General features: G+C 43.1%; 1 pseudogene; it reads left to right on the top strand.

Annotated features, from left to right (window-relative positions):
• Positions 1-1,787: 1,787 nt before the first annotated feature.
• On the top strand, positions 1,788-2,179 carry LOC110297138 (prefoldin subunit 4 pseudogene; annotated as a pseudogene).
• Positions 2,180-25,971: the final 23,792 nt, after the last annotated feature.

The following is a 25,971-nucleotide window of genomic DNA, read 5'->3' as shown; positions in this document are numbered from 1 at the left end:
ACCTATGAGGAGTATTCTACATCTGAACCAGAGTATTTAGAACTCATAGCCACTGGAAAAATAATCAGCTATGCACCTAAGCACCTAGGAAGCAGTCTGGGATGTTTAAAGATGATCTTGACCTCTTAGGTATATCTGTATGTCTTTGTGTGGGTGCCTGTGTACACATGTGCACATGCATGTGGAGACTGGAGTATCTTCCTTATTCCTATCATTTTCTTTTTAATCTCACAGTGTACCTAGAGTCCCTGGCTCTGCTAGGCTGGCTGAACAGTAAGCACTGTGGATCCTCCTCTCTCTACCGCCCCACATGTGTTAAAACATCTGGCTTTTAAAAATTATTGTCATTTGTTTAGTTTTGAGGTTATAATTATATCACTTCCCTTCTTCCCTTTCCTCTCTCCAACTCCTCTCATATACCCCTCATCTCTCTTTTTTAAATTGTTGTTGTTGTTATAAGTGTGTGTGTGTGTGTGTCTGGCTTGCTTAACTGTATAACATCACTTGTATGTATACATTTTCATGGGTGACCATTTAGTATTGGATGACTAAATGCTGTACTTTTCCCTGGGGAAGACTATTTCTCCCACTCTCAGCCTTCCTCAGTTACCTGTTATTCTTTGTCTAGAGTTGAGGCCTTGTGCACTCCCCCCATCCCCATTAGCAGGCCTATTGATGTCATCCTTGTTCATGGCCTTGTGCAGCCATGTTGTTGAGACTTCATGGGTATCTGTTCTCTGACATTCCTGAGAGACATAATCTCCCTGGAAACTCCCTGCTCCTCTGGTTCTTCCGATCTTTCTGGCCTGCTTTCCAAAATGAGCCTTGACCTGAGGTGCATGCGTTGTGCTGTAGATGCATTGCTTAGGACTGGGATCCACAACTCTGCATTTAGATCAGATATGATTTTCTATAATGACCTCCATATGCTACAAAGAGAAGGCTCCTGATGAGGGTTGATAACTACAATTATCTGTGGGCATAGAGATGAATATTTAGAATATATTTAGGGATTAGGCTGGCTTAGTATAGTGGTGGCTATAGTTTCGATCCGTGACTTCACTGGCCCTAGATAGTTGGCTCGGTTTCCAGTACCAGGCCCATTTCCCCCTTCTTGTGCAGGCTTTAAGTCCAATCACAGAGCTGTTTGTTATCACCAGGATGCATGTGCCGCTCTTTCACCCTTAGGGTTAGCCTAACATGCTAGTTGTTGTTTTAGCTCCTAGGCATCACAGTTGGGTAGATGTTTGCTTCCCTCCTTTGGAAGCATGTATCTTACCCTCTGGTGTCATAAAAACTAGTTCTCAGGGGAGAGGTTTTAGGTCAGGTCCAACTTGGATATAACTTACCTTCTACCTCTGGGGTACAACGAAGGCCAACAGCAATCGCCTACAAGGTTTTTGGAGTCTCTCGAACAACCCTGACCAACTCAAGGAGGGCTTCGCATATCTGGTATTGAGGATTGTCTTAGATAATCTATGGATTTAAACTTTATATGTTTGTATATACACAGGTTAACGCGTTATTGGTATTTTAAAATAGCTACCTAATACTATGCTTCCTTACAAACCTTTTCAGACATCTTTACTGTGATTTTCCTAATTCTTTCCACTTGTATTATCTACCTCTCCTTTCTCATTAAAGTTCCCCTAGTTTCCATCTTTGGGCCACTTGTAACCTGTTATTTCCCTCTCTAGTGCCTTCACCTTATGGTTCCTCTTAACTTGCCTGGTTTCTAAAGTTACTCCAGCTTATAAACTCAATCTAAGGTTTGGAGCTAGGGCAAGATGGTAGCCACTATGAAGAAAGGCGGCTGCAGAAGACATCAATGTTACTTTGGAAGATCAACAAACAAATTTGCTCGGAATATGAGTTGAATCCCAGAGCTAAAGGAGGAGATAGAAGTGAAGAAGGAACACCTCCGGAACTTAGAGCATGCTTGTGGTGACATCATGCTGGCAGATGAAGACTGCTCAATGATCCCAGACCAGATCAGAGACGTTTTCATTAGCCACTCTCAAGAAGAAACACAGGAAATGTTAGAAGGTGCAAAGAGAACTTTGTAAGAAGAAGTCAATGCCTTGGAGTCCAAAGTAGCATCCATTCATCGGTGCTAGCCGACCTGAAAGGGCAGTTATACACGAAATTTGGCTGCAACATTGAGGCAAATGAAAGCTAAACATTTTATAATACTTTAAAAAATTTTTGTTTTAATAAACTTGAATATTGTCTTAGATGATAATTTCCCTTCTACAAATAAAACAAAAGGAAAACATTCTTTTTAAATTTTTTTCATTTCATTAATGGAAACGCCTATTTTTACATCTTGCTTATTTATTTTATATTTATAAAAGAAGACAGTATTCGTGTATGTATTTTGCACAATGATTGTATCAATTTTAGGAGCTTTTGGAGCTAGGAATCTCAGATGAGAGAGAGCATCTGACATTTGTCTTTCTAGGTCTGGTTTGCCTCACTAAAAGTCACCTTTTCTAGCTTCATTCTTTTACCTGCCAAGTTCATGGCTTCACTTTTCTTTTACTTATGCTGAATGGCATTCTCTACTATGCATGTACCCCATTTGCAATATCTATTTGTTAGTGGAAGACAACTAGATTGTTTCCATTTCTTAGCTACTATGACTAGAGCAGCAAAGAGCATGGATAATAATCAAGCGATCTGTGGGAGTATGCCAAGGATTGGCAGAGCTGGATCATATGGCAGTAGTAAAAGCAATGCTACTGGCACAAAAAAACAGACCTGCAAACTAGTGGAACAAAACTGAAGACCCAAACATGAGTACATGGAACTTCAGCCATTTAATATTTGTCAAAGATGCCAAAAACATAAGCTGAGGAAAAGACAGCATCTTCAATTGATGATGCTGGGCAAACTGGATGTCCACATGCAGAAGAATGAAATCAGGCCTGTATTTATCACCTTGTACAAGAACTAACTCCAAGTCGGTCAAAGGCCTAACTGTGAAACCCGAAACACTGAAACCACTAAAAAAAAAAAAAAAAAAAAAAAAAAAAAAAAAAAAAAGACACAGGCAGCACTCTGTAGGATACAGGTGCAGGGAAGGACTCTCTCAATAAGACTGTCTTGGTTAGGTTTTACTGCTGTGAGCAGACACCATGACCAAGGCAACTCTTATAAGGACAACAGTTAATTGGGGCTGGCTTACATGTTCAGCGGTTCAGTCCATTATCCTCAAGGCAGGAACATGGTCCATCCAGGCAGGCATGGTGCAGGAGGAGCTGAGAGTTCTATATCTTCATCTGAAGGCTGTTAGCAGAGTACTGACTTTCAGGCAGCTAGGATGAGGGTCTTAAAGCCCACACTCACAGTGACACACCTACTCCAACAAGGCCACTCCCTGGGCCAAGCATAATATTAACCATCACAAAAACTCAATTTGACCAAGAAAAAGGCCAACAGTTGACAAGAGGGACTTCATAAAACTAAAATGCTTCTGCCCACAGACTGGGAGAGAATCTTTGTCAAGCTATACATTGATAGAGGATTAATATCCAGAATATATAAGAACCCAAAAACAGAATCAAAAGAATGGTCCATTCAAAAAAACGGACTTGGGATCTGGACAAAGAGTTCTCAAAAGAAGAAATTCAAATGTCTAAGACATATCTTTTTTTGTTGTTTTAATGTTCTTTGACCCTAGCACTTAGGAAAATGCAAATCAAAACAACTTTGATATTTTACTTTACCCTAGTCAGAATGGCAAAGATGAACCAAAAAAAAAAAAAAAAAAAAAAAAAAAGGACAGATAATGCAATAGAGGATGTGGAGAAAGGGACCCTTCACTCACTGTTGGTGGGGTTGTAAACGGATGCAGTTGCTATGGCAATCAGTGTGGAGAATCCTCAAAGAGCTAAAAGTAAACCACATGTCTGGCTTTTAGACATGGGCACTCAGGATCAAACTCAGGTCCTTAGGCTTGCCTGGCATCTCCAGAGCCGTGAATTCTTTAACACTCTGTAGAAGGTGTGGCTGCACTCCTCTTTACTTCCAGTCTAGTACGTGACTACTGTGGGCAATAGAGTCAGGCTAAGCCTGGCCCATGCTTGCCTCTGAAGGGACTGGCTTTCATGTTGGCCTGTTGGAGTCCTTGGCCACCATGTCAACCGGAGGCCACCACATGCTGAGAAAGCAACAGTCAGATGTGTTGGAAGTGCTGATGAGTGGGAGTTAGAGAAACTCAGGACAACCCAGCTGAGGCTCCAGAGGCCATGGGACATATCAAGCCATCCTTGCTGTGCTCTGGGCAAAACTTTGGTCCATGAGGTATCTTACTAAAGCACTAGACTCAGAGCCACTTGCTATGCAATAAGCAGCAAGAATGTGCTCAGCGTGAAAGGAGTAGAGGGGGCCCGACAAGCTGGGAGAAAAATTGTTTCCAGCCTGTGGGTAGGGAGGAAATGCAGAAGGATGTGAGGCAATACTGACATTGAAGCTGAATCTGTGAGACATCAGGAATTGTAAAACCAGCCGGGCGTGGTGGCGCACGCCTTTAATCCCAGCACTCGGGAGGCAGAGGCAGGCGGATTTCTGAGTTCGAGGCCAGCCTGGTCTACAAAGTGAGTGCCAGGACAGCCAGGGCTACACAGAGAAACCCTGTCTCGAAAAACCAAAAAAAAAAAAAAAAAAAAAAAAAAAAAGGAATTGTAAAACCAGAGGTGAACAGAAAAGGAAATACTGTGCAGAGAAAATAAGGAGGACAAAGTGCAGAGGAGAGAAAGTGCCTGGTGCATGTGAGGGAGCCACTCACTTCTGTCTGAAAAGGAAAAGGATTGGTAAACTTCACCAGAGAAATATAAGCTACATGGGGGGTTCATCTCACCCCAGCAATCACTGAGAAAGGAGGATGTGATGGCAATCATTGAGAAAATAAGTAACAGCAGATGCTGATGGGAATACGGACCAAAAGGAACCCTGAGACACTGCTCAGAGAAATGCTAATTAGTCCCGCCACTATGGAAGTCAGTTTGGAGGTTCCTCGTAACACTGAAAATGGATCCACCATATAACTCAGCTGTTCCACTCTTGGCTGTTTACCCAATGAACTCCAAGTGAACACACCACAGAGATACTTGTTCATCAATGTGAATCACAGCCATATTCACAATCGCTGAGTTATGGGACCAATGCAAGGGTCTAACAACAGCCTAGTTGATTTGGAAAGTGTGATATGTATACTTAATGGCATGTTTTCAGCCATGGAAGAGAACAAAAGCTCTGTAATTTGCACAAAGATGGCTACAACTGGACATGGTTGTATCAAGTTAATTAAGCCAGTCTCAGAAATACGGATACCGTATATTTCTTTTATACGCAGTTCCTAGATTTTATATAGATACATCAGTACATAAAATTAGATGTGAAGTTTTAGGGTAGCCAAGGGAACTAATGGGAGAGGGGAGGAGGGGATGGTAGTGAGTGTGAAGGCATTTTTGTGCCAACCCAACTGAACAGAGAATTACCCATGACATTGGCTTCTGGGCATGTCTGTGGGCAATTATCTTGATCACACTAATTGACTAGTAATATTAGCCCAGAGAGGCTCAGATTAGACCCCCTCCACTCCAGAATTCTAAGAGGACGCATCTGTGCTCTTAAATTTGGAGCCATTTATTACACTAATAGGAAAGCAGAGCAGACACTAGCCAGCCTATGGCTTTGTGGGACACCAGTAGACAGAATTAACTCCTGGCAGTAGACAGCCCTTCAGGAGCATCGTCTCCTTTGGAGCTAGATTCTCCTTCATGTTACATGGAAGCACAGGCCTTGGGGTCCTGATCCATTCCCTAGCAGTCTGGAGAATTTGACTAAGTTATTAACCTCTCTGGGCTTGCTTCTTGCCTGTTAAGTGATGGGGTGGTAAGTAAGAACACTCACCTATAAGACATCCCCCAAACTTTATTTTTTTACCCTGACACGTTTCACAGAGAATGTTGCCATCATTTGGACACTGGTGGGTATAATCTAGTTCCAGAGAAATCTAGGCTGCTCAAAAGATGACATTTTCTTTCTCACTAAGAAAGAATCTCAGGGGGCAGGGGAGCTGGAGAGATGACTCAGTGGATAGAAGCACCAGTGCTCTTCCAGAGGACCCAGGTTTGATTCCCAGTACTACACATAGTGGCTCAGTTGTGGCCTCCACAGGCACCAGGCATACACATGGTGTACAGACATACATGGAGGCCAAACACGAACATAAAGCAGGTAGTCAAATATATATTTTAGAAAATATATAATCTCAGAGTATACGTGATATTTTTATAGGAATGACAATACCTAACTTGCTGAGGTTAGATGCAGAGTTTTCTATGAATTTTTGATGTGAACTTTATGAATATGCTATCTCACAAAGAAGGCACAGACATTAAGGAACACACGGCAGCAGGAAGGTCTTAGCCTATCGGGGAGTGGACACTGTTGCTGCTGAGATGTTAGCTGCAGCTGGGAGGATTAGCCTCCATGTTGGGATGTGCTTCCTGGCACTGGGACAGCTCTAGGAGCTGAAGTGATCTGAAATCACTGAGGACAAATCACAGTTGAGAAGGTAGGAAAAAAAAAACCAGAAGGAGGAAGTTCCCAGTTCCTTAACCTTTAAAAAAACGCTCCTCACCCCCAAAGCCTAGCTGAACAAACTATACGATGGCAATATGCTACCGGCCTCTCATCCGTAATCATTCAGTTAAGAAATGACACACATGACGCTGACACAAAGGCTCAGATAGTAAAGTGCTTTTCTTGCAAGCAAGAGGACTCGAGTTCAATCCCCAGAACCCATGTAAAAGGGGTGTGGGGGGGCATTGGAATTTGTAATCCCAGTGCTGGAGAGGTGGAAACAGGAGGATTCCTGGGGTTTGCCCTTTGGCCAGTATAGAGAATCAGTGAGTCTGAGGTTCCACTTAGAGGCCTTGTCTAAAAACAACAACAACAACAACAACATCCCCAGGGTGGACAGTTCCTGAGGAATGACCCCAGGTTGACTGGTTTCCACATGCACTCACAGCCATGTGTATATCAACACACACACATACACACACAGAGAGAGAGAGAGAGAGAGAGAGAGAGAGAGAGAGAGAGAGAGAGAGAGAAAGGAGAAAGAGAGAGAGAGAGAAGAGAGAGAGAGGTATACACATAGAATGATACACTTTATCTTAACTTTGTAAAGGGAGAAAAGGCCGAGGATACTGTAATGATTGTTAGCAAACTTCCTATTTTATAAAAAACTTCCTATTTTTTAAAAAAACAACTAACCCTCCCTCCGCCTTCCCCCCAGATAAAAAGAAGTACCAGGAAAGCTGACTGATATGAGCAGGAGGCTCCAACTACACCTAGGTACTGACCCTGAAGTTGTTTCCGATTGAACATCTGTGCCAGGAAGAAGTCTAAATCTCAATGTTTCAATATTCTCAAGGTAGTTCAATTTCATTTATGCCTCCTGACATAAAGCACATGGATTTCTGGAAAGAGAGATGACAGGGTGTTGGGGGCAGGGCAAGATAGATACACTGTGATACAGGGGCAATGTCATAGTGGATGAGTTCAGGGCTGCAAGATCTAAGTTCTCCACTGACGATGAGAATCACAAATGGCTGAGGGCTGAGACAGAAAGATTGGCATAAGTTCAAGGCTACCTGGACCACTTAGGGCTAGGCAAGCCTGGAACTACTGAGTGAAATTCTGTCCTGAAAAGACAGACACAGGAGAAGGCAGAGAAACAGCATGGGAGTGACAGAATCAGACCGTGAATACCAGTCGGCAGCCTTGTCAGTAGAAGAAAATTGACTGAGTCAGGCTGGACAGGCGGCTCAGTGGTTAAGAACACTCCCTGATCTTGCAGAGGACTGAGTTTGGTTCCAAGTCTCCACATGGTGCTTAACAACCAAGTGGTAACTCCACTTCCAGGGGTTCTGCTGCTGTTGTTGCTCATATACACATACTGGCAAACGCAATTGGAACTCTCTCTCTCTCCAGGTTCTTATGTAGCTCAGGCTGGCTTTGAACTATGTACCAGAAGTGACCCTTGTACTCCTGACCATCCTGTCTCCATCTCCCAGGTACTGGTACCATAGATGTGAACAACCATACCCAGTTACAGTGGTGCTAGGGAGCAAAGCCAGGGCTTTGTGCAGACGAGGCAAACACTCCACTGTCCGAGCCACACTCCCAGATCTACATCTCAGTGTTTAAAAACTATGCTCTCTGCTGCTACTTTTTCTCTCCTCTTTTTTTTTGTTTTGGTTTTTTGTTTTGGTTTGTCGAGACAGGGTTTCTCTGTGTAGCCCTGGCTGTCCTGGAACTCACTTTTGTAGACCAGGCTGGCCTCAAACTCAGAAATCTGCCTGCCTGCCTCTGTCTCCCAAGTGCTAGGATTAAAGCCACCGCTGCTCGGCTTTTTCTCTCCTCTTAACTCAAGAGTCATAGGTTGTTTGTTATTGTTGTTTGCTTGCTTTAACATGCATGTGTTCGTGTGTGTGTGTGTGCACGGGTACATGCTTGTGTCAGAACATAACTTGTGGAAGTTGGCTCTCTCCTCTTACCATGTGGGTCCTGGAACTGAACTTAACCATCTTGCCAGGCCCAAGGAGAACGAAAAGTAAACATTGTGGGAGACCATCCTTTGCTGCCCATGAATCTCATTCGTTAGCCCCCACCCTCCGTCTTCCACCCAGAATCTGGAAAGCTCTTGGTAAAGATTTCAATGTCTACTGCAGCACAATGGGACCCTGGATGTGTGATTTCTGGTGTGACTTTCCCCACACTTTTTCTTAGGGCTCTACATTGAGTGAATGAGTGAGTGGGAGGGAGGGGGAAGGAGATGGAGAAGGAGAGAGGGAGATGGAGAGAGAGAGAGAGAGAGAGAGAGAGAGAGAGAGAGAGAGAGAGAGAGAGAGAGAGAACACATTTGTTTTGCTTCCAAGGATTTAGGAACAGATGGGCTACACACTAGAGTGAGACCTAATCTTTCCCATGCTGTGTTTGATCCTGGGAGCAATGGCTTAAAAAAGGCTGTGACTTTGGGAAAAGCCTGCAATCCACAAACACCCATCTGAGAGGCCATGGTTTGTATTTAAGCCGTTTAAACAGGTGTGGACTTGAAAGAGTAACAGCGCTTTGGAGCTTCAGAGTGAATTTTGTCAGCTTGTGCCTGACTCCTGGGGAGGAGGAAGCACCCCTCCCACTTTTAGGCACTGACCTATCTGTCCCTGTCCTTGTTAATTGTTTGTTATCAACCCCTTTCTCTTGAAGGGATTCAGTAACCTACCTCGTGATAAAGGGCCCTGATCAAACAGCTGATTAAATCACTGTAGCCTCTCAGATAAGAGGGGACTCTTCTCCCTGGGTACAGAAAGCCAAAAACCAAAGGCAGGACTTCACGGAAGAGTCCCTATGAAAAGAAGGCAAGGCTGGTGAGAATTAGTGGAGCCAGAGCTTAAGGAGGCAGACTGATGGACCGGGATGCTCACGTCCACAACTGATTCTAGAAGATTCTAATGCCTCTCAACTGCAACCCACAAGAAGCTCACCATGACACCAAATTAAAATGCAGAATCTAGTTCCGGGAGTGTGTGCACTCTAACCAGCTCCCAGATGGCCCTAATGGGGCTGGCCCTCGGGCCACATTCTTGAGTAGCAGTCCTTATCTGTGTACCTATGAACCGTTAAAACCTACATTCAAGAGGGCTTTCTGAACACAGACACCTCCCCCGCAGGTCCTAGTTAAATATTAATGACAGCGATGATAAAGGCCGTGACAATGCACTTGGCACTGACGGGCGGCTTAGCGTGCGCAGCTCTTTCCAGCTCTCTATCTGCCTTTCTGAGGCAGGGCATTTCCCGGAACCGGAAGCTGGCCGATTCTGTGAGATTGGCTGGTCCATGAGCCCCCAGGATCCTCCTCGCTCCTCTTCCGGAGCATTCAGATGGCAGACATGCTCTGTGCCTGGCTTTTTATAAGGGTTCTGGGGACCAGTCTCAAGTCCTCAAGCTTATGCAGGAAGTGCTTTATGACTGAACCATCTCCCCAAGTCCATTCCTTTTTAAAAACAAATTAAAAATTGAGATAAGGACTCACTAAGTTGTCCAGGCTGGCCTTTCATTTATTCCAGTCCAGATTTAGGCACACTAAATACTTACCCAAGGTCTCCTTGCTAGTAAGTGGCGGGAACTCCAACACCGACCCACAAATCTAAAGCAAGCTCCTCCAGTCCAAACATCTGAGTGTGCCAATGTCTGAAACTTTTTAAGTGCCAACATGATGCCGCATGCGGAAAATTCCATACCTGACCTCATGTTAGTTCAACCTGCAGGCGCACTGAAAAAGCTATATTAAATTACTTTTGGGTCATTTGCCCCAACAGAAATGAACTTAAGTTTAGACTTGGGTCCCCCCACCCCAACCCAAGATAGCTCATTATGGAAGTACTAAAGATCTTTAAATTATCTGCGATATGAAACACTTCTGCTTCCAAGCGTTGTGGATAGTGATTAACCAGTCTCTACTGCGTCTTATTTCTGATGTCTTATTTGTGGTCTGGTGGGGTTCTGCATGTGGAACGTGTGTGACTTTGTGCTTAAAATGAAGTGTTTTCCTTATGCTTTAGGACCACGCCAAGAACATGGGGAAGTCAGATGGGAGGGTCACATACTCCTCGGGGAGCGACCTTCCTGGGTAGTAAAATGTTCTGATGATTCATTTTCAACCTGGCACTGAAGAAATTGATGAGAACATACATGGCCACTCTATGAGGTTTATTCAACATTGGTGGTCAATAAAACTATAATCTACTACATATTTTTTAAGTCAAAAGTACATTGTCTTCCTTGAATGTAAAGGAAAATGCCAAGTAGGTCATGAACAGCTCAATGAATTAAAAGAAAAAAAAAAAACGTGTAGCTTGCACTTTGTTGCAAGCAGAGCTTTGCCACTTTAGTTGACAGTGTAGATGAAGGCTGGGGATATAGGTCAGTGGTAGAGCTTGCTTAGGATACTGGGGACCTGGTTTTTTATGCCCAGTACTCCAAAGCAAACAAGGGTGTGCTTCCAGTAACAAAATACACCCCCAACACACACACACACACACACACACACACACACACACACACACACAGAGGGGGGGGGGAGAAAACACCATTAGGCAAAAATGATTACCCATACCAAAGAAAACCGCTGTAAACTATCTGATAAAGAATTGTTGTCCAGCTGGGTATGGTGGCAGTTGGGAGGTAGAGGCAGATGGATCTCTGAGTTCTAGGATAGTCAGGACTACACAGAGAACCCTGTCTCAACAGCAGCAGCAGGAAACCAACCAACCAAACAAGCAAAAAACCTGATGCAGCAACAACAAACCAACCAACCAAACAAGCAAAAAACCTGATGCAGCAACAACAAACCAACCAACCAACCAAAGGAACAAAAAACCCAATATCCTTCCAGTTCCACAATTAAAGTTTATATAATGACTAAAATTTGCAAATAGCCATTTCACCAAGGAAGTTATGCTGACAGGCAATGAGCACATGGAACCACATTATCAATATCAGGTGAAAGAGAAATGTGAGTTCAAACTCCAAAGAGATACCATTTCACAGACAGTCGGCTGTGATAAAAGGAAGGACGGACAGTGGTAAATGCTGGCAAGAATGCAGGGAAACTGAACTCTCTTCTCCTGTGGAGTGAAAAGTGGTTCCTTTTCAAAACAGTTCCAGTAAAACAAAGGATTTTGTTTCATTGTTCTAACTGCATGCTAAAATGTTATTTTGTAAATTGTATACATTGCATATTGAAACGTTCTTGATGATATGTTTCTCCTGACTTAAACAAATTTTATATCAAAAACATTTTTTTAAGTGAAGTAGGTCCTTTTTGTTGTTGTTGCAACTTCTGTTAATCTGTTATTTATTGCATGCCTCAAACTGTGGATAATTAAATTTAAAATTCAGCTTTATTCAATTAAGTTTGATTTACAATTTTGATAGCTGTTCATTTTAATTTCGATTGGACTTTTAAATTTAATAGATAATTTTTAACATCTTAGACTAGACATAACTTTAAATTATTTTAGGATTTTCTGTTTCCTTTACATTTTTAATGATATGTGTGTATAGTTGTACATATTTGGATTTCTAAGCTTTTCTTCTCTTTCTTCTCCACTTTATTTTTATATAGGGATTATTGAGTTCAAGGATTTCATTATATTGAGATTGAATCCAAAAGAATCAGAGGAATGGTCACTGTGTAGAAATCCCGGACTGTGAGCTGGCTGCAGGAACTGGGGACATGCTCAGCAGCTGTCTTTTGGGTGACTTCATTTCTGGTGCTGTGTGAGTTGGTTGCAAAATGTTAATGAGAACCTTTTTTAACTTGAACATTTATTTATTTTTTTAAAAATTCATTTAAAGATTTATTTTGCTTCATGTGTATGAGTGTTTTGCCTATATGTATGTGTGTGTATCTGTGTCATGTGTGTTTAGATCACCTAGAGCTGTAGTTATACATGGTTATAAGCCACATGTGACTGCTAGGACCTGAGTCTGGGTCCTTTGCAAGAGCAGCCCAGGTTCTCAATTGCTGAGCCCTCTCTCCAGCTCCACCGTTTTGGACTTTTTAATGTAGAAGTGTGGGAAGGCATGGGATGAAATCAGTAGAGTGTACCATATGCACCCTGTTATCACCCCAGTAAGCTGCTTACTTCCTGGGTTATGTCAGAGCTCCCAGTACACATCCTCCTCTCCTATAGAAGCCAGAGAGAAGAGACAGCTCAGCCACTTCCTCTCTCTGAATGCCGAGGGAGCTATGACCCAGGCATAGCTTCTTATTACACCCACCCAGAGCTCGGACTCTTTTGGGGGTTGCACATAGGAACAGGACTCAAGTTCATTTCTGGTAGCAGCCTGCTCCTGTCTTGGGGCCTGGGGGCCAGTCCCTTGGCCTGGACTATTAAAAATCCATCTTTCTTAGCTGCCCCTGCCCTTTCCAAGCGCTGTTCTGATGTCTCTTTTCTGACCATTCCACCTAAAAGATGTGCTGGGGATCATACCAATGGCTTTGCATATGCTAGGCCAATACTACACTATTAAGCTACATTCCCAGCCTTCAGCTTCTCTCTTCCATTTGGCACATATTACAATATAGAATTACAAACACACACACACACACACACACACACACACACAAACTCTCTCTCTCTCTCTTAAAAATATTTCTTTCACTTTTTAAATTTGAGGGGGGGTGGGGTTATTGAATCACCTGGAGGTGGAGTTACCTGTAGTTGTGAAATCCCCAATGTAGGTTCTAGGAACCAAACTGCAAGCACTCTTATTTGCTGAGCCATCTCTCCAGCTTCCTATATATATATTTTTTTAATTGCCCACCCTTTTTTGGTACTGAAATGTATTTTTTTTTAGGATGGTCACTCTTGTCTCTGGGGCTCAGCACAATTCCAACATAAGTTATTGCTCGATATATTTCAGTTAGGTTGACATTTTGGTTAGGTTGATATATTTTGGTTAGGTTCATAAACAAGTCTAGCCTAGTGTGTGGCAGAGCAATCAACAGGTGTTCAGATGAGCTGAAATGATATTTGCTACCTCCTAGGCTTACCTCCTAGGAAACCACTGGTGGGAACCAATGGGTGGAGTGATATAAAGATGATCACATGACCAGGGACCCACCCCCACACACCTGGCCCATAGCAGCGGCCTATTTCCTTTGCTAAACTGCCTGCACTCCAACTTAAAACAGCGTTTGCTTTCAGGCCTCAACACAGTGTAAGGCAAGGTTCACTCACACTCCTATAAAAACTAAGGAAAACCCAGAACCTGGGCCTGACAGGTGATCAAATGTGTACAATAGCACAGGATCTTTCATCGACCACCTGTCAAATGGTTCAGTATTGGGAACACAACCTGCAATGGTCGTGAAACAGTGCAATTTTCTGAAAAAGAAAATAAAAAACACACCTCTCAGTCTTGTCAATAGAACTTAAAAGGAAAATACAACAGGCTGTTTTCAAAATCCGCACTAAAAGAAACGACTGAGAAAAAGTTACTTAAAGCTAAGTGTGGCATTCTGTTCATGGTGCGTTTGAGGCCAGCCTGGGCTACATAAGACTCTGTCTCAAAAACAACAACTACAGGCTAAAATTAAAAAACCCAAAATTCGTAGCCTGTATATAACAGCCACCAATGGAAAGCACCAATTGTCATACATAAAGGAGAAAAAAATGAGCACTTGGAAGTAGGGTCTTTTAAAACATTCTCTGTATGTTCTTATAGATCTAGTTAAAAAATGAAATTTGATGTTAGGGAGATGTCTCCGTGGATAAAGTGTTTGTGGCACAAGCATGGGAGCCTCATTGTAAATCTGAAGTACCTGCATAAATAAGTGGGCACAGCTTGCTTGTCTGCACTGCAAAGCTGTGGTGTGGAGGTGGAGACTGGAGGATCCCAGGGACTTGCTCCAACCAATGAAGCTCAGGGAGCTCCAGGTTCAGTGAGAGACCTTGTCCCAAACAATAGGGCAGAGAGTGGTCCAGGAAGACATCCCAACATCACCCTCTGGCCTCTGCACATGCCTGCACTGGCAAAGCATACAGAGACAAACACACACACACATATATGCAACAGACACACACAATAAGTAAAAGAACAAACAAGCAAATTAACACAGTAGAGCACACCTGCAATCCTAGTACTTGGGAGGCAGAGGCAGAGGATCAAGAGTTCAAGATCAACCTGGACTACACTGTTAAGATCCTATGCAAGACACCCTTAATGAATTACGGAAGAGAATTTCAATAATAAAATTAAGAAAATTCAATAAGTCTATTACTATCGAGGAACGACATCCTCCCCATGGGCATACATTAATGTCTATCAAAACTGACTACACTGGAGAAAATTACTTCCCCACATGATAAAATGCAGCTCAAACATGCTGAATACCGTGCAATAAAAGTGGAAATATAGTAACAGACGTATAAGAGAAAGATCACAGGATAGACAAAACTATTTGTCTCTAAATACTGAGTTAGTGGAAAGAGCTAGAATCTCTGACAGCTGAGGGCTCCGTGAGGAGCATTTAGGAGTGCAGCACATGCAGGGCCTGAGGGGGGCCACCAGCTCAGAGCTATCTTTAGAAATAAGAAAGGAAAAACTACGGTATGAGGCAAACATTAAACTCAGGAACTTACCCGAACAGCAGAGACTGAAGGGGAGACAGAATAAGGGTCGGTGGATTTGAGAACAAGAAAGAATGGAATTTATGAGTAAGTCTGTGGACTTCTAAGGAAAATGGAGGGGAATTTAGGAAAATGTGTGTATGTGTGTGTGTGTGTGTGCATGTGTGTATGTGTGTGTGTGTGTGTATGTGTGTGAATGTGTGTATGTGTGAGTGTGTGTGTATATGTGTGTGTGCATGTGTGTGTGTATGTGTGTATGTGTGTATGTGTGTGTGCACATGCATAGGTATGTCCCTCCATGTGTGCTTGTGTATGAAGGTCAAAGGTCTGTACTGGGTGTCTCCCTCAGTTGTTCTCCATATTTATTTATTTATTTATTTATTTATTCATTCATTCATTCATCCATTGCCTGATTCTCACTTTTTGAGACAAGTTGATAGTCCTGCATGTATTCATAGAGACAAACATGTTTATTCAGGCCCGCAAACATGCGCTGTATGAATTCCTTCTGTTAGTTTTGGAACATTAACCTCTTATCAAATAGAATACTGACCAGCATCGACCAGCATCACAGTAGAGCAAAGGTTTCACTTCAGTGGTTCTGGCTCCTTGTTAATCACAGCTGATTCTGTCAGTCCCAGTGGGCTGGAACCAGAGATTCCTAACTCAAAACATGCACCAGTCCTGATAGGGTCTTTATGTGACTCCCAAACTTCCACCAGGAGATTCAGAAGCCAGGCTCCATTGTCTGCATTTCTCCCACACTTTTATCTTCTAGCCTCCCAAAGAACAGCTCACCAAGCTTTGAACACTCAATGGCTTTCCAACCCAAAGTTCCAAAGTCCTTCCACGATCCTCCACAAAGCAACATGGGAAGGTCTCTTACAACAGTTCCTCACAATTCTGGTACTAATTTCTGCATGCTAGGGTTACTTTGGTATTGCTAAGTTAGGGAGGAAAGAGTATTGGTTTACACTTCCATGTTGCTGTTCATCACTGAAGGAAGGCAGGACAAACTCAGCCAAGGCTGGAATCGGGAAGCAGGAGTTGATGCAGAGGTCATAGAAGAGCGCTGCTTACTGGCTAACTTCTGGGGCTTGCTCAGCCTGTTTTGTTATAGAACTCAGGCCTACCAACACGTCAGCCACAATGAGCTAGGCCCTCCGCCATCAATCACTAATTAAGAAATTGCTTTACAGCTTGATCTTATGGAGGTATTTTCTCTATTGAGGTTCCCTCCTTTGAGATGACTCTAGTTGGTGACAAGGGACATCACACTAACTAGCACATCATGTGATCATCAATTAACTGTGCAATTAGATAGGCAATGGTGGCACTGTTTGTAGATGAGGGAAGTCTGAGGATGCAACTTAGTGATCAGTGGCTTGTCTGGCATGCTTGAGCCCTTGGATTACATCAAGCACTGCCAAGGGGACTGTGGTGGTCTGAATAGGAATGGCCCTCATAGACTCAAGTGCTTGGATACTTGGTCTACAGGGAGTGGCACTTTAGGAGATTTGACCTTTTTTCGATTAGGTGTGGCCTTGTGTGTTGGAGGAAGTGGGGGAATGGGCCTTAAGGTCTCCTATGTTCAAGCTACACCCATTGTGGAAGTCAGTCTTTTTCTGCTGCCTTCAGATCCAGATGTAGAACTCTCAGCTCCTCCAGCACCGTCTCTGCCTGCATGCTACCATGCTTCCTGCTATGATGGCAATGGACTAAAGCTCTGAACCTGTAAGCCAGCCGCAATTAAATGTTTTCTTTAATAAGAGTTGGTCATGGGCTGGAGAGATGGCTAAGTGGTTAAGAGCACTGGCTGCTCTTCCAGAGGTCCTCCTGAGTTCGATTCCCAGCAACCACATGGTGGCTCACAACCATCTGTAATGGGATCCAATGCCCTCTTCTGGTGTGCCTGAAGACATGACAGTGTACTCATATACTTAAATTAAATAAAATCTTAAAAAAAAAAAAGAGATGGTTATGGTGTCTCTTCACAGTAATAAAACCCAAACTAATACAGGAGTGGGGAAAATCTAAATATGGGGGTGAAGGGAGGGGCATGAGAGACACACAAGCAATGTTTTAGATATCAAACTTATCAAGTAAATTTGAAGCACTTTTAATTTTATAAGCAAAGTATTAAAATCTTTCAGGATGAAAAGTATTTTGAAAGGCAGTAGAGGGTGATCGTGTGGCAAGAAAAGATAGAAGATTTGTCACAGAAGCAGGATTTTATGTTCAAATACATTACAAGTGTGACAAGTCAGACACTGTCTGCAGGTATTCACCAGACCCTAGCCATCCTAATCACACCCCAGCAAGTTGGATAACATCACTGCCCACCTGACAGACATCATCTGGGAAAATATGTTTTCAATGGTGAAAATTGTCCACAGGCTTTGCATATGCTAGGCAAGACCCCTTATTGAGCTGTGTCCCTACATTTAATTTTTAAACAGTATTTTGGATTAATTAATTTTGAGATAGGGACCCTTGCGGGTACAAAACTCTCTAATGTAGATTAGGCTGGTCTTGAATTCACAGAGATCTGCCTGCCTCTGCCACCCAAGCTCTGGGATTAAATGCACATATCACTATTTGCATCCAGTTCTTGTAAATATATATATTTACTTTTATTGTATGTGTGTTTTGACTGTATGCATGTGTACCGCATGAGTATCTGGTGCCTGAGGAACCAGAAGAGGATGCTGGAGGCTCCGGAAATGGAATTACAGGATTCATGAACTGCCATTTGGGTGCTGGGAACCAAACTCCAATTCTTTGCAAAAGCAGCAAGCGCTCCTAAGTGCTGAGCCCTCTCTCCGTTAGCTCCCACCCCAGTTATTTATTTTTATGTTTTAATACGATATTTTGAATTAATTCTTTGAGAAGCTCACACATGCATATAATGTATTTTGATAATATTCACCCCCTCCCATCCCTTCTCCTAACTTCTCCTGGACCCTCTTCCCCTCCCAACATTGTCTCCTTTTTCTTTATAACCCACTGAGTCGTTTGTGTTGTGCATGTGTGCAGGGACTTGGGCCATCCCCTTTTGTATGGCCATTGCCCTAAAGGAAACTGACTCTCCTCCCCTGGCATCCATCAACTGTTAACATTTCCTCACTATGAGCCCTTCCCCTACCCTGGCATGCAGACTGGTTTGCTTTTGTGCAGGCGACCACAGACACGAGGAACTACGTTGAAAGGGCGCAGCATCAGGAAGGTTGAGAACTGCTTTAGAGAGAGGCAAGGAAGGAAGTTGAAAGGCTACTGTGTGCTCATAATAGTCCATCTCTCATTCTGGGTACTGGCCACAAGGGCGTGTGAAAATTCTTTGAACTGTTTATTTGTTTTCACTTTTCTATGCATTAGTATTCTTTTAAAAAGTGAAGATGTTTACTGCTGGGACCTAGTGCACAGTCACAGGTGCTGTGGCTGCCAGTCAGATCCCCAGGCTTGCCACAAAGGTCATCACGGGGTGCTTTAAATGGCATAACCATCTCTTGCCAAGGGGCTTCTGCAAACTCTCTTAGTTCACTCAAACAGTAGCTCTCTTCTTGGTTGTGTGTGTGTGTGTGTGTGTGTGTGTGTGTGTGTGTGTGTATGTGTGTGTGTGTGTGTGTGTGTGTGTGTGTGTGTATGTGTGTGTGTGTGTGTGTGTGTGTGTGTGTGTGTGTGTGTCTTTATGTCCTTTTAGAAGATCAAGAGGTATTGAGCATCCTCAAACAGTGGCACTTGGGACAACAGAGGGAGAAAGCGCTGATAACATGCCAGCTTATAAAATATGGAAAAATAAAATTTAATGTTTATAGAGTATCTAATATGCCACATCTTCAGGGAGAGTCTATGCTTACCTCTATCAAATATCAGCTCAATGAAAGCTTCCAGGAGCAGGAGAGCAGGAGAGAAGCAAAAAGGAGCTGGGGCTTTTCATGGGGAGGAAAGGGGTCCTGTGGCTGAGGCAGAGGCAGGAAAGGAACCCACAGCAAGCCTGAGAAACGGCACGGTTGGGTTTGCCTTCTTAATTCATCTTTGTGCTCTTGCATCCAGGAATCTGTAAATACACCTAATGTAAGAGGGAAGACCAGGAATTCTTTCTTACTAAACTCCAGGAAGGACAGCACTGCCTCTACACACTTCACGTGAGGGGTCTTTAGTGCCTCACTTGCACCCAGCACCAAGCCTGGGTCATGAGGATGCTCAGTAAATCCACCCATTCTCTCAGCATCTACATCACTGAACTCATCTGTATCGCTCAATTTATTTTTCACCCACATAAATCTAAAATTTAAGTGCTGGAGATGTGGTTCAGAGGGCAGAGTGCTTGCCCAGTGAGTAGGAAGTCCTGGGTTCAACTCCCCGCTCTGTAGAATCCTTGTACGACTGACTGTACTTAAAGCTCTAGCGAGGTAGGGCAGAAGGATTGGAAGTTCCAGATCATTCTTGGCTACGGTACGTTTGCGGATAGCTGGAGATGGTGGAGATGCTGTTGCTCCAAAAGATTACAATTTAAAACGAGACCTAAAGTTTAGCCAAAAGGAACTTTCTATGCAAAAGGCATCCTCTGGGATGTTCCTGCGGGTTCTCTGGGGCCACACCGGAACGGGGTCAGTATGGTTGGCTGGGATAGATAGTTTCAAGGTCACAGCTCTTGACTGTGCTGTTTTCAAGGTCTGGAGAAACACCAAGCCTGTCTTCTGTCACAGAGAGGGGAGTCCACAGAGGGGAGAGCTCCTTCCAGGAATGGTGAAAACAAACAGTTGGCGCCAAGCTCTTGAACTTTTACAGGAGATGGAAAGCGTTCCCAGGGCGGCTTCTGACTAGCGAGACCTGGCGTGTCCCAGTGTTTGTCAAGCTGCAGTTCTCGGAGCCTATAAAGTCGAGCAGATCCGCAGAGCTGCAGATTTATGCTCCAGGACAACGGGAGCGCTTTTCTGAGTTTACATCTTATGTGTGTTCTTGGCTCGCTCTTCGGGGACCTGGTTTCTTTTTCTCTGCCTTCTCGGGTTGAGGTAGTACTTAGGTATTTAGGGAAAGGGAACATAAAGTTTGAAAGCTGTCCAGCAGAGTTCAGTGCAATCCAGTGGCACCAAACCCTGAAATATACTGGCATGCTTGTCTTGTTATTAGAGAGGTAAGCTGGTGTGGAGACAACCAAACAGAATCAGAAATGAAAAAATGGAGAACCGATTGAAAGGATGAGGCTAAATGAAGTTAAGGAGCCTGCTTGATGTCCTATAGATCCTTGACCATGAAAAGTTAGTTAAATGCAACATGCCTCATGTTACATCTCTATCATCATCACCACCATCATCATTACCATCACCTGAGTTTATCATTACACAGTCTATGAGTGTACCAAAACATCACCTTATACAAATGAATAATTATCTATTATAAAAACTTAGGATATCATACCAAGTAATGGGTTTCATCATGATATACATATACACATACACAACATACACACACACATACACGTATACAAACACACATATGCATATACACATACACATACATATACACACACATACATATACATATATACATACATATATACACTCATACACACACACATATATATATACATATACACATACATGTACATGCACATGCACACATATATATATACACACACATACATATATACATACATATATATAATTGTAATACTTTGTTCTCATTCACCCCTTTCAGTACTTCTCCCCCAGTGTTTATGAAAGCTTCATTATTCAGCATATATTTAGACAAGACAGAGTTTTAGAGGCAAGGAGGCCTGCCTCTAAAGGCTCTTCCATCCAAGTGGCAGTTGAAAACTCCCTTGTGTTCATCTGATACTTGAGAACTAATGGGGAAAGGAAGGATGCAGAGGCCAGGCCAACATCCTTGTTATGGATTCACACCTAGCCATATGATGCCATCAGCACTGGAATGAAGGAAGAGACTGAGAGTGTGCCCTCCCCAGTATTACCCCATCCTGGCTCATCATGTCTCCGCAGGGTTAGGCACATCCTCTTCCATTGAAGTCAGACAACGCATCCGTGGAGACTGAGCTGCATGTTTGCTACAAAGGTGCTGGGGAGGGGAGGGCTTGGTCCAGCCTGTGTATGTGCTTTAGTTCACGGTTCAGTCTCTGAGAGCTAACGGCAATCTTCTTTATCTATTTAGCTAACAGTAGCTCACAGAAATGTCTACTCAACTGTGAGTTTCACCTTTGAAGAATGCCCTGGTGCTCAGATGAGACTCAGATCGTAACACTGTAGAACAGATAGGTCCCTGGCATGCTGGGAAGATGGTGATGAATTGAACAATCCTTAATAATTAGCAGACACTGTTGTGTATGTGTTCAGGTGGGCTGAGTCTGAGACTACGGTAGGAAGAAAGAACTAGGACGAAGCTAAGCAGCTTTCATCATTCCTGCTTTCCTGACTGTGAACACAATGTGACCTTCTGCCTCAAGGTCCTGTCTCCATGATTACCACACCATCCTGTATTATACTCTGGACCTGTGAGCCAAAACAAATCCTTCCTTAAGGAGCTTTAGTCAAGACTTTGTTTATTTGTTGGTTGGTTTGTTTGTGTGTGTGCATGGGCGAGCATGTGCGGGACAGAGGGTGACTTGGGAGAGTCAGTTGTCTTTTGCCATGCGTGTTTTGGGGATCAAACTTGGGTCATTAGGCTTGGTGGAAAATGTCTTTCCTTGCTGAGTCCCCTCACCAGCCCATTGTGAGGGTTTTTGGTTTTGTTATTGCTTTTGAATCACAGAAAAAGCAAACTAACTAAGTCATTAGTCAACTTAATGTGCACCTTTTGTGGGAAAATTATATGTAATTAGATGTAACAATTATGATGCTTTTGACTATAAGTATCTAGAAGTAGAGAAGTATTTCATATAACGAGAAATCTGGGGCTGGAGAGATGGCTCAGCGGTTAAGAACATCGGTTGCTCTTCCAGAGGTCCTGAGTTCAATTCCCAGCAACCACATGGTGGCTCACAACCATCTGTAGTGGAATCCGATGCCCTCTTCTGGTGTGTCTGAAGACAGCCACAGTGTACTAGTATGCATAAAATAAATAAATCCTTTTTTTAAAAAAAGAAAAGAAAAAGAAACCTGGAAACAAATGGTTCTTGGTTGGTGATTATCAGAGATCCTTGGGTAAAGACGGGCACAATGATGCACATTTCTAACTGTAGCACTTAGAAAGTGGAGACAGGAGAATCAGGAGTTCAAGGCCAGTCTATGGCCAACAGATGGAACTGGAGGCCAGTCTGTCTTACCCTATCAGCCCTCAAAAAATTCCAGGCATACCAATGTTGACCCAGTGATGACCTCAGCATGTGTGTCAGTACCAAGCATCGTGTTGTAATACTCCCATGCTTCATGGAAATGGAAACAGAAATCCCCCACCTCTGAGTCAGAGTCCAGTGTCTAAAACTATAGCCTATGTCAGTCCTTTGGCTGGGTTTCTCACTTCCAGCCTTGTTGGCCTTTTGGGTCAGACAGGTCTTTGATATGAGGGCTATCCTGGGTATTATAAGATGGTTCACAGCTCTAGTCATGGGATACCCTATGTTCTTGCATACTCCCAATTGTGATAACAAAAAAAAAAAACCCTAAAAAACTAGATACTGCTAAATGTGATAAGCATGTATACATTTCTCTGTCCCCCCACTTCTCTGTGTGTGTGTTTCTGTGTGTGAGTATAGACAAACATGTGTTATGACATGTATGCAGAAGTCAGAGAATAACACTGGATGTTGGTCCTACCTTATTTAAGACAGGGTTCTGCTGTTGTTTACCACTGCATATGCCAAACTAGCTGGCCTGTGCTTTCTGAGGATCCTCCCAAGTCACTTTCAGTCTTGTTTTAGGAGTGATGGGATTACAAACATTCAGTGTGGCATCCATCTTCATGTAGGATCTAGAGAGTCAAACCTGGGTCCTCACACTTGCACAGAAAGCAGTTTTATCTACCGAGTCATCTCCTCAACCCATACAAAGTTTGTTTTGAGATAGGGAGGACAGGGTGGGCTTTTTACTGTGTAAATCAGGCTGGACTTGAACACTCAATCCTGCCCAATCTTTGGGCTGGGATTACAGATAAGCAAGCATTTACCCATTAGGCCTTTGGGGGCTGGGAGAGATGGCTCAATAGCTAAGAATTCTTAAGACTCTTCCAAATGAGTACCATTCCCAGCACCCACCTCAGGCAGCTCACAATTTCCTGTAACTCCTGCTCCAGGGGAATCTGAAGAACCTCTTCCAGCCTCCTTCAGCACCTGCCTGCACAAGCACTCGAGCGCGCACACACACACACACACACATACACACACACATACACTCACACACACATACACACACACTCACACACAAACTCACACACAAACACACACACATACACACACACACTCACACACACATACACACACACTCACACACAAACACAAACACACACATACACACACACATACACACACACTCACACACACACACTCACACACACATACACACACACACTCACACACAAACTCACACACAAACACACACACATACACACAAACTCACACACAAACTCACACACAAACACACACACATACACACAAACTCACACACAAACTCACACACAAACACACACACATACACACACACACTCACACACAAAACACACACACACAAACTCACACATATAATTGAAAAGGAAACAAATCTTAGTCTTTCTTTCAATCTGTCATTAGTGTAAGGTGGGATTCAGGATGTTCTTAGGAAACGCGTTGGTGATGTAAGGGCAAAGGGCGTGGCTGCATCAGCTTTCTAAATCTGCCCTTCAGATCATGCTTCTCACCAAAGTCTTCTACAGTTTATAAACTGTAAGCTTAGTAAGAAAAAACAAAAAAGCGAAAGCAATAGGAAAAATTTCTCTGGATTTGGAGATTCTGGGGCAAGCACTGCCCGTAGAGTCTCTTGCTTCCAGACATTGATTGCTAAGCCAGTACCATGTCTCTTAGGAAGGGAGACACTCCTTAAATTTGTTGAAATTTAATTATCATCATCATCATCATCAACACTATGTGTTCCTGTGAGAGCAACTGTGTTCATGCCACGGCTTGCACGTGAAAGTCAGAGAACCAAATTTGGGAGTCGCATCTCTCCTTCCACCATGGGATCCAGGAATTGCACTCCAGGGTTAACAGGATTTCTCGACAATCTCTCTTGTTCCCTGAGCCATTAGCTAGTGCAAGGGGATACTTCTTAATTGCTTCCTAGAAGAAAAAAAAAACTATACTATGCCTTAGTTACAAGGGTAAAAGAATATTCAGAGTTATTAAATGGAAATCTAGTTTTCATTATTAAAGGGAAAGCCCCAGAATGAGTACGGAATTCCTTCTATTAGGACTGCAGGATGAAAAACATGTACAATAAGGGGAAATTTTATTAATCCTCTCCAAACCGAGTGAGCATAACAACTTCAGAAATTAATTTTCTCTTGCTCAGATACTTCATAATGAGTCATCAGAACAAAGTTATAAATACTTCAGCTCCAAATAGCTTTAAAGTGAGAACAGATCCGCTCCTATGCCCCAAGGCAGCTCAACAAGGAGAGTCTATGGTATCCACGTGCTTCCGGAGAGGAGCTAGGGCTGAGTTGATTGAAACAAAGAAATCAGAATCTGACACATGGACACTTCATGCCACTGGCATCGTGGGCTTGGTGCATTTTCTCTTGGGGAGATTTTATAGAGATCTGGTTGAAAATATTTAATCTGAAAATGAAGTTAATTAGATTTGGGGGAACTAAAAGAAAAAAAGGAGAATCTTAGGGTGAGTGTGTGTGTGTGTGTGTAAGCGTGTGTATATGATATATTTGTGTGAATGTATGTGACTCTGTGTGATGTGTGTGCAATGTGCAATGTGTATGGGTGTGGGTGAGTATTGTATGTGCATGTTTGACAGTGTGTTTGTTATATGTGTATATTAGTGTGTATGTGTTTGTCCCTCATTATCCATCAGATACTGTTTCCAGAAACTTCTACAATCACCAAAACCTGTAGATGTTTAAGTCCCTTACAGAAAGAGGTGTGTTTGCATAGGGCCGATGCACATTGTCCCATACAGTGAAGACCATCTGCCGCTGTCTTACACTACCTCACACTGTAAATATTGGGTAAGTAGTTGTATACCGCATTGCTCAGGGACTGAGGACAGGGAGGAAAAGTCTGTACATGTTCAGTGCAGATGTAATTCCCCACATATTTTCTATCTGCAGTTAATTGACTGCATGGACACAGAACCTATGGGTATGGGGTAGGCACACGAATGACTGACTGTGTACACGTGGGCATATTTGATGTAGTTATATGAATATAACTGCAGTTGAACTGAATTGGCAGACACGAAGTCACCGATCCTAGGAGAGAGACAGAGTTAGGTCCTCAAGTCTTTGGCCATAACTGTTGCTAAGAGAACCACACAGCACATCACCTTGTTTCTGTTTAAAGACTCCTTACTCATTACATATGTTGATTCTTTCCTAACGACGTCACAGCCTGTATCTGAAGGAAACCTGTGTTAGGCCGAAGAACACAAGACAGGACAATAGGATTGTGGTTGGCCCAGTTTCGGTAGTGAAATCATGGAAGAAAAGAGTAAAAAGGAGAAAAATGTGGGCTAAATAGACCGTGAAAAATATACTTATTTACAGTGTAAGAGCTGAAACAGGAAGGCTGAGCCTCTTTCCTTTGCTTGACTTTGGC

This window comes from Mus caroli, unplaced genomic scaffold (assembly GCF_978045245.1).
Source record: "Mus caroli unplaced genomic scaffold, Mus_caroli_1 scaffold_7, whole genome shotgun sequence".
In the NCBI taxonomy this organism is placed as follows: domain Eukaryota; kingdom Metazoa; phylum Chordata; class Mammalia; order Rodentia; family Muridae; genus Mus; species Mus caroli.
The sequence above is the reverse complement of the archived record's forward strand: the minus strand, read 5'-3'. Positions and strand labels throughout refer to the sequence as shown.